Here is a 12,386-nt window from a genome sequence, read left to right on the forward strand (position 1 = left end):
TCTCTAACCAACTCCTATCAGCTTCAACACAAAAATACAGTATAAAATTTACATGCAGCCTTTTCTCAATCATGATACCATTAACAAGAATATTCACTTCGGCTCTAACCTATAAATCAGTCTCCACAATCTTTCTTCCCCTAATGCTGGGTACACACCATGCGTTTTCCCGCTGGATCCGCGGGTCGATCGGGATCGATTCGACTATTTCTGACATGCTCGATTTGGGCTTCAATCATTCCTGCCCTCGATTTTGCATACTTAACATGCAAATCGACGGCAGGAACGATTGAAGCCCGAATCGAGCATGTCGGAAATAGTCGTATCAATCCCGAACGAGCCGCGGATCAAGCGGGAAAACGCATGGTGTGTACCCAGCATTACATCTCCTTACTAGTGTCCAGATACCATCCAAACTGCTGCCCTGCACATGACCCTCTGCTTTCCTCCCTAGAATAATCTTGTCCCATTTATATACAGATTTTTCACGGGTCTCACCACTCCTCTGGTATTCTATTCCCCCTTAAAAAAAATCACACTTGTCACTCTCCTAACCTTGCAAGCTTCAACTGCACCTTAAAATGCACATTTTTGGGTAAGCATACAATCGAACCTAGCCAAAGGCCAAGCTGAGCTCCTAAATATAATCAGATACAACAACCCGGATTGGAAACTTAAGTATCGACCACCTCGTGTTTCCTCTCTGTTCCTTTAGATTGTAAACTTGTAAAAAAAAAAGGGCTCTCTCGTTTTTGTGTCTAGTAAGCTGCTGTACATTTTGTTCATCACTATACAGTTGTCACTATAACTTATTATATTGTCTACCGTTTCTGTAATATGTACCAGTGTCTATATTTTTATGTACCCGTGTTTGGAGTTTACTCTGTACAGCGCCAGGGAAATGTAATGGCGCTATTAAATAATAATGATATACAGGTGAAACTTGAAAAATTAGAAAAGCTTGCAAAATCCATTTATTACAGTAATTCAACTTAAAGTTGAAACTAATATATAAAATAAATTTATCACACGCAAATTGAGATATTTCAAGCCTTTATTTGTTATAATTTTGATGATCATGGCTTACAGCTCATGAGAACCCCCAAAATTAAAATCTATCTCAGACCATTAGACTATTGTGAAAGTGTTCAATATTCCTAGGCTCAAAGTGTCAGACTATAATCAATTAATTCATCCAAAACACCTGCAAAGGGTTCCTATTTCATATATTAGTTTCACCCTTTAAGTTAAATTACTGATATAAATGAACTTTTGCACGATATTTAATTTTTCAAGTTTCACCTGTTCTCTCAGAATTCAAAAAAGTATATACTCGAATACAAGTTGACCTTGTGTATAGTTCGATTCCAATATTCAACTCTCTTAACCTGGATTTTTTTGTTGTTGAATCAAGTATAGGTCTACCTAGCAAAGTTAATGGCTGTAATTGGTGCTTAGGAGGAGTTAATGATTGCACTGCATACAGTATTGCAGCCATTAAACCCTCCTGTACCTTAAGGGCTCTTTCACATTACAGGCAGCGGTGAAAGGCTAAAACGCTGCGTTTTGGCTGCAGGCGTTTTCAAAGCGTTTTGAAGGCGTTTTAACGCCTATACATTACAATCAATTGTAATGAGAAACACCGCGGTAGGCCCAGAAAAAGCGCCTGGGAGCGTTGAAACGCAACGCTCCAAAACGCGGCGTTTAGTGTGAATGGTAAAATGAAAGTCTATGGACTTTCTTTTACCTAGGAAAACGCCAACTTCGGCCGTGGCGTTAAAACGCCGAAAAAGCCCTCTGGTGTGAAAGGGCCCTAAGTGCAGCCAATACCTCCTCCAGGCCCCTAAGTGCTGCAGTTATTCACTCCCCTTCCTGCAGCCCAGTATTTCCCCCCTGCCTCCTCCCTTGTTAATTGTTGAGGCCAGGACTTTCAGACCTGTGTTTTCTTGCCATTTCCTTTCCTCAAAGCATCACTTACCACTGCAGTGCAGTTTCTAGGTCAAACTGCTCCCAGGGCGAGAGTCAAAAAATACCCAACCCCCCCCCCCCCCCCTCCTCCAGTACAGATAGTGATGCCACTTGGCTTTTGCTGACTCCGAGACCCCCTCAGCCGAGGCTGGATTTGTATACAGTGGTGTGAAAAACTACTTGCCCCCTTCCTGATTTCTTATTCTTTTGCATGCTTGTCACACTTAAATGTTTCTGCTCATCAAAAACCATTAACTATTAGTCAAAGATAACAATACTGAACACAAAATGCAGTTTTAAATGATGGTTTTTATTATTTAGTGAGAAAAAAACCTCAAAACCTACATGGCCCTGTGTGAAAAAGAAATTGCCCCCTGAACCTAATAACTGGTTGGGCCACCCTTAGCAGCAATAACTGCAATCAAGCGTTTGCGATAACTTGCAACGAGTCTTTTACAGCGCTCTGGAGGAATTTTGGCCCACTCATCTTTGCAGAATTGTTGTAATTCAGCTTTATCTGAGGGTTTTCTAGCATGAACCGCCTTTTTAAGGTCATGCCACAACATCTCAATAGGATTCAGGTCAGGACTTTGACTAGGCCACTCCAAAGTCTTCATTTTGTTCTTCTTCAGCCATTCAGAGGTGGATTTGCTGGTGTGTTTTTAGCAAAATTGAGATGAGCCTTAATGTTCTTTTTGCTTAAAAAGTGGTTTGCGCCTTGGATATCTGCCATGCAGGCCGTTTTTGCCCAGTCTCTTTCTTATGGTGGAGTCGTGAACACTGACCTTAATTGGAGGCAAGTGAGGCCTGCAGTTCTTTAGATGTTGTCCTGGGGTCTTTTGTGGCCTCTCGGATGAGTTTTCTCTGCTCTCTTGGGGTAATATTGGTCAGCCAGCCACTCCTGGGAAGGTTCATCACTGTTCCATGTTTTTGCCATTTGTGGATAATGGCTCTCACTGTGGTTCGCTGGAGTCCCAAAGCTTTAGAAATGGCTTTATAACCTTTACCAGACTGATAGATCTCAATTACAGTACTTTGTTCTCATTTGTTCCTGAATTTCTTTGGATCTTGGCATGATGTCTAGCTTTTGAGGTGCTTTTGGTCTACTTCTGTGTGTCAGATAGCTCCTATTTAAGTGATTTCTTGATTGAAACAGGTGTGGCAGTAATCAGGCCTGGGGGTGACTACAGAAATTAAACTCAGGTGTGATAAACCACAGTTATTTTTTTAACAAGGGGGGCAATTACTTTTTCACACAGGGCCATGTAGATTTGAAGTTTTTTTTCCTCACTAAATAATAAAAAACATCATTTAAAACTGCATTTTGTGTTTAATTATGTTATCTTTGACTAATAGTTAACGGTTTTTGATGAGCAGAAACATTTAAGTGCGACAAACATGCAAAAGAATAAGAAATAAGGAAGGGGGCAAATAGTTTTTCACACCACTGTATTTCACTACCCAAGGCCTCACCGCCCACCCCTCCTAAGACCTAAGGACCATGTACATGATTGACCAATGTCTCTCTTCACATTTAATCATTAGGTTGACAGTTTTGTCACATTATATGACAATTTTGAAACATTATATCAAAATAGGGCACAGCCTGGAAGGATCGATTTGCCAGGAAAAGAAGCTGGAAATCAGGTGTAAATGAGCACAGATGGGCAAAAGGAAGGTGGTCTGTTACAGAGAGGAGATAGCATGTAGCACTACAGACTACACTACACCCGATACATACATAGACATAGGACTATGGTAGGTATTATATTGTGAGCACCTCTAAGGGACAGTTAGGTGACAAGCCAATATACTCCGTACAGCACTGTGGAAGCTGTTGGTGCTATATAAATACTAAGTGCAGCAGAGACTTGGGTTTATGGGCGGCAGCAGCAGTCTGAAGCCAATGGGGTGAGGCATGACATAGCAGTTTGGTATTGATGTTTGGAGGTCAGAAGGAGAAGCTGCCACTGTTATAAAGGGTATCAGATTGTGCAGCTGCACAGTTGGTCAAGCAAAGTGATTAATGAATCTTTCCCAGCTCACTGCCTGTGCACTCTCACAATCGTCCTTACTACTACTGACTGTAAGCCCTGTGCACACAGAAGCAAGACAGGAATGCCCATCCATCACTTGGGCTTGATTCACAAAAGGGTGCTAACTTAGTTAGCACTCCTAAAGAGTACATTTTAAATCGGCGCCGGTAGACTTGGGATTCAGCCGGTATAAGGCTGATCCTGCTTCTGCACAAGTCCGGGCCGTGTTAATTACTATTCCCCCTCCAGCCGCCATGGATAGTGGGGGAATGAAATAATTCGGCTTCCAGCGATTGCTGGAGGCCGAATTATTGTGTTTTTTAAGCAACCTCGGCTCCGTCTCCTGACGGCGCCGATGTTACTCACTGAGCGCTGCAATAGGAGTGAATCCTATTATAGTCTATGGAGGAGCCGGCTGCGCCCAAATCTAGCAGCGCTAAAAAGCACTGCTCCGTGCCTAAAAGCCCCTTAGCACGCCTAAAGCACTTTAAGACGTGCAAAGTTTCGCTCGCTAAAATAGCGTGCACAAAGTTTAGCGCTTCACAGTGCACGCGAAATGTCTCACTGGGTGCAACTAAAACCTTGCACCGTGTGCCCCTAAAACCTTGCACCGTGTGCCCCTAAAACCTTGCACTAGGTGCGCCCAAAACGTCGCACTGTGCAACGTTTTAGGGGCACCCAGTGTGATGGTTTGGTCGCACCCGGTGCAGACGTTTTTTTTGTGCACCGCGCGGCGCTAATCAATAAAAGCTTTGGGCATGCTGAGTTAGCACCCTTAGCAACTAATAGACCCACAACGTCAGTTCAGCCATCTCTCCTGTGTTCTGTATCATAAAAAGCAGCCTAGCCTGAAGCAATGCATTTTAAAAAAAAATGTCATTAGTCAATCTATTTCCTCCTGCAAAGTCTTCTCCAGTAAAGTTCCCCTGATGGGATTGAGTACCAGGCCAGGGGACAAGCAAACTAGCCTCATGATTCCTCTCTGCTGCAGCTCTGTGAACCAGTCTCGGAAGAAGCACCGTGCAAAACGGCCGTTGGGCTGCCCGTGTTTGTTGCCCTGCACCCACTGCTGCTGCCTCTGTCCTGGTAGGATCTTACAATGCTTATTTAGTGTCACTGATGCACAAGTTGTCTGACTGTGATCGACACATCTACCACTAATGATGCAACTCTGTTTCAAATTTTTACACCCATTTTATGATACGGAATAAATTTAAGTAACTGCAGTGCCTGATCGTCTGTCATCCTTTCTTCATGATCTATGCAAAGCAACCTGATCATGAGCACACAGTTCCTAACTTCATGAGGCAGTGATTTGTGACACAGGACTCTCTATCTCTCTGCCCTGCTACTCTTCCACTTGAGACTGTGATTTTGTAGTGCTGGTCTTTTGCACGCTCTTCCAGATCCGTTCCAAATAAAATATTGGCGTCACACATTGTACTAGGGAACAATTTTAAACGTTGCAATATTCGGCACAAATGGGAAAATAAAATATGTGGGTTTTAGGTACGGTAGCATGTATTATTTTAAAACTATAATGACCGAAAATTAAGAAATAATTATTTTTTTTTCTTATTTTTCCTGTTAAAAGACATTTGGAATAAAATGATTATTAGCAAAAAACGTACCATCCCCCCCCCCCCCCCCCCCAAAGAAAACCTAATTGGTGGCGAAAAAACAAGATATAGATTGTTTTGTTGCAATATGGCAATAGGCAAATGAATGGAAGGAGCGCTGACAGGTGAAAATTGCTCTGGATTTTTAAGGGGGAAAACCTTTGGAGGTGAAGTATTTAAAGATATCAAAGGTTGGAGAGTGACGGATGTGTTGGAGCAGAGTATTCCAGTGGAGAGGTGAAACACATGAAAAGTCTTGTAATATGTGCAATACACTTTGGTATTGGCTTCCTAAAATAAATAAGGCTATCCTTTAAAAACATGTCACCTGGATGGCAACACCCCAACCTGTACATATTTGCACAGTAGTGAATTGTGTAATAGGAAAGCTATCCATATGCAAGAATGTTGGCTTAGGATCCACTCCCTTAATAATAAATTTTGAGGTGCACACGGTCTATCTGCCAGAGCACCAGTAGATGAACTTCCATCCGTATGCACTCATGTCCCCTAATATCATCCCCATACAAGCACTGCCCTACTGTACATGTGAGAGTACAGTCCACACACGTGGAGTGCTGAAAAGTTATTTTAAAGGGTTCTTGTAGTGAAAAAAAGTGCCCCTAGGGGGTACTTACCTCAGGAGGGGGAATTCTCTGGATACTAATGAGGCTTCCCTCATCCTCCTTAGCACCCCTAATCCAGTGCAGGCCCCCCGGAAAGTCCACCGACAAAGGCTTGTTGGTGGATTGAGCTGGTGCACTACGGCTTCCACCGATGGGTCCCACGAACAGTGTTCGCCTCGCGCCGGCACAATAGCTGCTTCCCGTTCGGGCTCCAGGGTAAATATCTGAGCCCGATTGGGTCCACTCTACTGCGCAGATGTGAGCTTTCTGCTCCTGCCCAGCAGAGTGGACCGGATCGGGCTTGGCCGGAGCCCCATGAGCAAGCAGCTACTATAAAGGCGCACAGCTCTCAGTATTGTGGGGGCCATTCTCTGGGGGAGTCATCGCTGGATTGGGGCTGCTGAGAAGGACTAGGGAAGCCTCATTAGGATCCAGAGCCTTTCCCATCCCGAGGTTAGTACCCCCCGGGGCAGTTGTTTTCCCTACAGGTTCCCTTTAAACACGAGTTGAAAAATTATTTCCTAGGAGAAAACTTAGGAGAAAAGGTGAATCGAATAAGGGCCATAGTGGGAACAGAGCCCTAAATGTCATCTCAAAAGCGATCAAGGTTATTTTTACTCAGTGATGATCGTTGATAATCAGCTAATTACGATTACACAAACTTACGCGTACATTTTTGCAATAACGTCTATACTTAATTACAAACTCGTAATCCAATTGACTTTGTTTAATCATTCCTAATTACGCATGAATTTACGCGTCATTTTGTGCCGACTTTGGCGGAGAATAGCAACGCCTCCATACAAGCTATTGCTATCAAAATTGCTATATATGTTGAGGAGAATATTGGGTACAAGTAGAGAAATTTTTTTTCAAAAAGACCTTGTAGTTTTTGAGAAAATCGATTTTAATTATGCAAAGAAAAATGTTTTTTAAACTCAGAAAAAATACAGTTTAAAAAACATTTTTCTTTATTTTTTTAAAATCCATCAAAACTACAAGGTCTTTTTGAAAAAAAATGTTTTTACCTTGTAGCCACTATTCTCCTCAACCTATGTAGCAATTTTGGTAGCAATAGCCTGTATGGGGACTTTGCTATTCACCGCCAAACTCGGCATGAAATTAGGTGTAAATTATGCGTAATTACAAATGCTTACAATTACATACAAAATTAATTACGCTTTTCCCCAAAATGTTGTAATACAATTACGATGCGTAATTGCAAATTACGATGTGTAATAACATATAAGCGTAATTTCTGCTCATCACTATTTTTACTGTCATTTTTTCAAAATATTCCAGTGAGAACACAACGCTCGGTCCATATTTGTGTCAGGGAGATAATCTATAAACACGAATCCCACACAATGGGAAAGAGCTCTATTGACTGTAAAAAAGTACAAAAAAGTAAAGTACACTCTTTATTAGTAATTATTAAAAATGAGGGCACATGCATAGTGATACTTCAGAGTAAAAAACGGACTCTGTTGTAGGTGGTGCTGTTGGTACTTATATCAGATAAATAATTAAAAGCGTCTTCTACGCCATTGCTAAGTTGCCTCTATCTGAAGCGGGTTGAGCCTGCGTGATGCATTAAGGCGGCGGCGGTGTACTGTGTTGTCCTCCTCTCACACGTAAGTTTGGCTTTCCACTTGTATTCCAATTTCACACTTTGGGTACCTTCTCATGCGGAAATCAGTGTTTGGTGCATACTTTTATCTGGGATGCCTGGTCTTTTTGTCCCACTCTGATCTACTTACAATTGAATTTATTATTATTATTATCACGCTTTGCACTTTATACAAGCCCTATTAACTCCTTTTTATTATCCAATTGAGGGTCCCTCTGTTTACCTTACTTACCAATATGTAATTGTATGTAATAATCTGAGTGGGAGGATATTCATATGGATTGTTGTTACCACTATTACTATTTATAAATTATGTATACCGCTGCTATCACCTTGTGGTGATTTTTAATATTGTTTTTACTGTGTTTGCTTTTCATCAAATAAAGAATTTGTATTTTGAATATATTGGAGTGGTCTGGTGCTGCATATTGGGTACTTTTCTCTTTTTCATATCCATGGTTGTGTTATTACCCATTTAGTACATTCCGTCCTCATTATCTTAAAGGTCATTTTTAGGATGATGCTTATCCTTATGTTTGCTAAACAGTACTTTTTCTAACTCTGGGACACTTAATAGGCTGCCACCGATTAGAGACAGTAAAACATTCAACCTACATTGTAAATGTTCAAATATAAAATAAAACCCTAGAATACTTAAAAAAGGTTGTTTTTAGCAGTAGCAGGATAAATATCATTGTTTATCTCATCTGCTTATTTTCATCTCGGGTTCACTTTAACCGTTTTTTATTTCAAATTAATTTTTCCTTTTTTTCAAAAAAGTATGGTTGAAAAATATAGAGTAACCACGTAGCTCGGGGTGACCCAAACCGCTAGGAATGTGTAGGGGGATAAAAGAGACCAAAAAGCCCTCCTGCTAATAAGAAATGCTTGGTGAAATTTGCCTTCTTAAAACAGAGGGAAACTTGTAATAATTCAGCTATAAGTGAACATGTGTGGTTACCCACAATGCACCACTCCTGAATATACAAATATTATCCCTTTTCGCCCCTGTAAGCCAGACAACCATCCAGAACTGCTAGTGTATAGCAAGCCTATATTGATTAAGTATTATTACAGTTTCACATGTCACAATGTGCTCTGTATTGTGCCTTTTCAGCACACAAATAATATGTAGATCAGGAGTGGAAAGCGGGTATTCCCGATGAATGCCAGGAAGGAGTCTTCAGAGCTCGGGGCTTTCCCGCGATGGAAATCTAGGGCAAGTGATGAGCGCATTGCTCTGCATTGACTGTCCTCATTACTGTGAACAATTCACCTTGTGAGCAGGACGTGAGAGTGTGAAAGCATGGTGCTCAGGAATGCATCTGACAGGAGGAACACCTGAAACATTCTCACTATATTATTCTTGGCGTGTCGCAGCAGGTAGATGATCATTACATTGAGGAGAATGACCTGTGTGTTGTCTGCACAGATAAGTTACTGGGAACAAGAGCTGTAAAATCCTGCAGTCAAGCTTAGATGATTGTCAGCTGACATAAACATCAGTGCTCAGATTGGGCAAGGATAGGAATGCATGTGAAACAGAACAATAAAACATTCCTGGCTCAAACTTTAAAGAGACTCTGTAACAAATTTTTCAGCCTTAGTTCTTCTATCCTATAAGTTCCTATGCCTGTTCTAATCTGCTCTGGCTTACTGCAGTCTTTCCTAACTGCACTGTCTCTGTAATAAATCAATGTATCTTTCCTCTGTCCTGTTTGTCGGGCTAAGGCTTGATTGTGTGGAATGTGCAGGGCTGCTTGTGATTGGTAGAAGCGATACACACCCTCTGCAGGCCCCCTGCACAATCTGAATGACTCACACACTATGCTTAGCTGAGCCTATTAGAAGCTGGTTAGTTTGTTTGTAAACACTGCCTAAAACTGTTAATTACAAGCCAGGATTGCAGCAGAGAGTGGCAGAAACAGCACAGAGGGGCACAGGAGAAAATAATGAATAGAATGGTATGCTTTTTATTGTAAGAATATTAGAGGACAGATTCTCTTTAAGGGCTCTTTCACACTAGAGGCTGCGGTAGAAAAGGCTGAAAGTCAGCCTTTTGCTTAACCACCCTGGCGTTCTGATTAAATCGCCAGGGTGGCTGCGGGAGGGTTTTTTTTAAATAAAAAAAAAACTATTTCATGCAGCCAACTGAAAGTTGGCTGCATGAAAGCCCACTAGAGGGCGCTCCGGAGGCGATCTTCCGATCGCCTCCGGCGCCCATAATAAACAAGGAAGGCCGCAATGAGCGGCCTTCCTTGTTTTGCTTATATCGTCGCCATAGCGACGAGCGGAGTGACGTCATCGACGTCAGCCGACGTCCTGACGTCAGCCGCCTCCGATCCAGCCCTTAGCGCTGGCCGGAACTTTTTGTTCCGGCTGCGCAGGGCTCAGGCGGCTAGGGGGGCCCTCTTTCGCCGCTGCTCGCGGCGAATCGCCGCAGAGCGGCGGCGATCAGGCAGCACACGCGGCTGGCAAAGTGCCGGCTGCGTGTGCTGCACTTTATTTGATAAAAATCGGCCCAGCAGGGCCTGAGCGGCGACCTCCGGCGGTGTTGGACGAGCTGAGCTCGTCCAGACCGCTCAGGTGGTTAATACATAGCGTTTTCAAAGCGTTTTACAGCTCATATGAAAACTTCCTTTTTTTTCCCTATAAAAATAAGTGAACAAGTCAGCTGTAAAACGCTTTGAAAACGCTTTGAAAACGCTGAAGTTGGCTTTTTTTATTGACTATCATTGAAACGCCAACAGCCAACTTTGGCTGTAAACAGCCCTGAAAAAGCTCCTGGGAGCGTTGAAACGCAACGCTCCAAAACGCAGAGTTAGATGTGAAAGGTAAAATGAAAGTCTATGGTCTTTCATTTTACCTTAGAAAACGCCAACTTCGGCTGTGGCGTTAAAACGCAGATAAAGTCCTCTGGTGTGAAAGGGCCCTTAGGTCTGTTGTGTTCAAATCAAAAGCCCTAGAGCAGCTTCCTTTTTGCCCGACTGATTTTGTTTTTCATTTTTGAAAACAAGAACTTTATAGTTTTTGAAGTGCTTTGTCTTTTGTATAAACAAATCTTTTGTTTTGAAAATTATTGTTTTGAAATGTTATTGTTTTGAAAATGATAAAGTTAGGACGGGGTTTTAGGGTTAGACGTCAGGAAGGTATGTTTTAGGGTTAGACCTCAGGAGGGGAGGCTTTAGGGTTAGGCGTCAGGAAGAGGAGTTTTAGGGTTTGGTGTCAGAGAGGGGGTTTTAGGGTTAGGCATGAGAAAGGGGGGGGGGGGGTTAGTTAGGCGTCAGGAAAGGGGTCTTTAGAATTAGGCGTCAGGAAGGGGATTTTAGGGTTTGGCATCAGAAAGGGGGTTTTAGGGTTAGGCATCAGAAGGGGGGGGGGTTAGTTAGGCATCAGGAAAGGGGTTTTTAGAATTAGGAGCCAGGAAGGGGGGTTTTAGGGTTACGCCTTAGGAAGGGAGGTTTTAGGGTTAGGCATCAGGAAGAGGGGTTTTGAGGTTAGGCCTCAGGAAGGAGGGTTTCAGGGTTAGGCCTCAGGAAGTGAGCTTTTAGGGTTAGGCCCCAGGAAGAAGGGTTTAGGACTAGGCATCGGGAAGGGGGGTTTAGGGTTAGGCGTCAGGAAGGGGGGGTTTAGGGTTAGGCCTCAGGAAGGGGGGTTTTAGGGTTAGGCTTCAGTAAGGGAGGTGTTAGGGTTAAACATTGGAGGGTTCTGTGTGAGAGTAGGGTTAGGTTAAGTTGTAGTAAACTATCGGTAACATTATATCGGCTTCACCCGTTGCCCATTTTTCCTTGCGCCTCTATTTCTTGCGCCCTCTCTACCACCTCAGACGAGGGAGAGGAGGTGACCTGTCCATCAGCAGGATGGGGGAGGGGACCCAGCACCAGTTCGCATGCTATAGCTCCACCTGGCCCTCAATGTGTTGGATTGTATTCTTGAATCCATGGATTGTACCTCCAGCTGCTGCCATTATGCTCCTAGTCAATCAAAAGCAGGACAGAACAATCCACTGTCAGATCGAGTCCAACAGTGGATTGGAAAGGGTTAATTAGTCTTGCATAATGTTCTGTCCACAGCACAGGACTTTACTGAAAGTTCCTGCTTGGCAACATCCAGTAGCTCCTTATGGCCAGCATAGTGGGAGTTCACTTCTCAGTACAAAGCAGATCACCTGACTTGGCCCACCTCCTTCCACTGCAGTCCTGCAGGTGCTCCCTGCTCAGTGTTTATTAACCTCCTCAGCGGTATGGACGACTATACACGTCCATCACCGCCGGAGGTCGCCGCTCAGGCCCTGCTGGGCCGATTTGAGCGAAATAAAAAGCAGCACACGCAGCCGGCACTTTGCCAGCCGCGTGTGCTGCCTGATCGCCGCCGCTCTGCGGCGATCCGCCGCGAGCAGTGGCGAAAGAGGGTCCCCCCAGCCGCCCGAGCCCTGCGCAGCCGGAACAAAAGTTCCAGCCAGCGCTAAGGGCTGGATCGGAGGCGGCTGACGTCAGGACGTCGGCTG

The 12,386-nt window shown here is 43.5% G+C and overlaps 1 protein-coding gene across 1 annotated transcript in view; it reads right to left on the minus strand.

Annotated features, from left to right (window-relative positions):
* The window catches only part of MALT1 (MALT1 paracaspase), a 368,173-nt gene that overhangs the window by 126,631 nt on the left and 229,156 nt on the right, over positions 1-12,386 (minus strand). The gene's annotated exons all lie outside the window — the stretch shown is intronic.

This window comes from Hyperolius riggenbachi, chromosome 1, assembly GCF_040937935.1.
Source record: "Hyperolius riggenbachi isolate aHypRig1 chromosome 1, aHypRig1.pri, whole genome shotgun sequence".
In the NCBI taxonomy this organism is placed as follows: Eukaryota; Metazoa; Chordata; class Amphibia; order Anura; family Hyperoliidae; genus Hyperolius; species Hyperolius riggenbachi.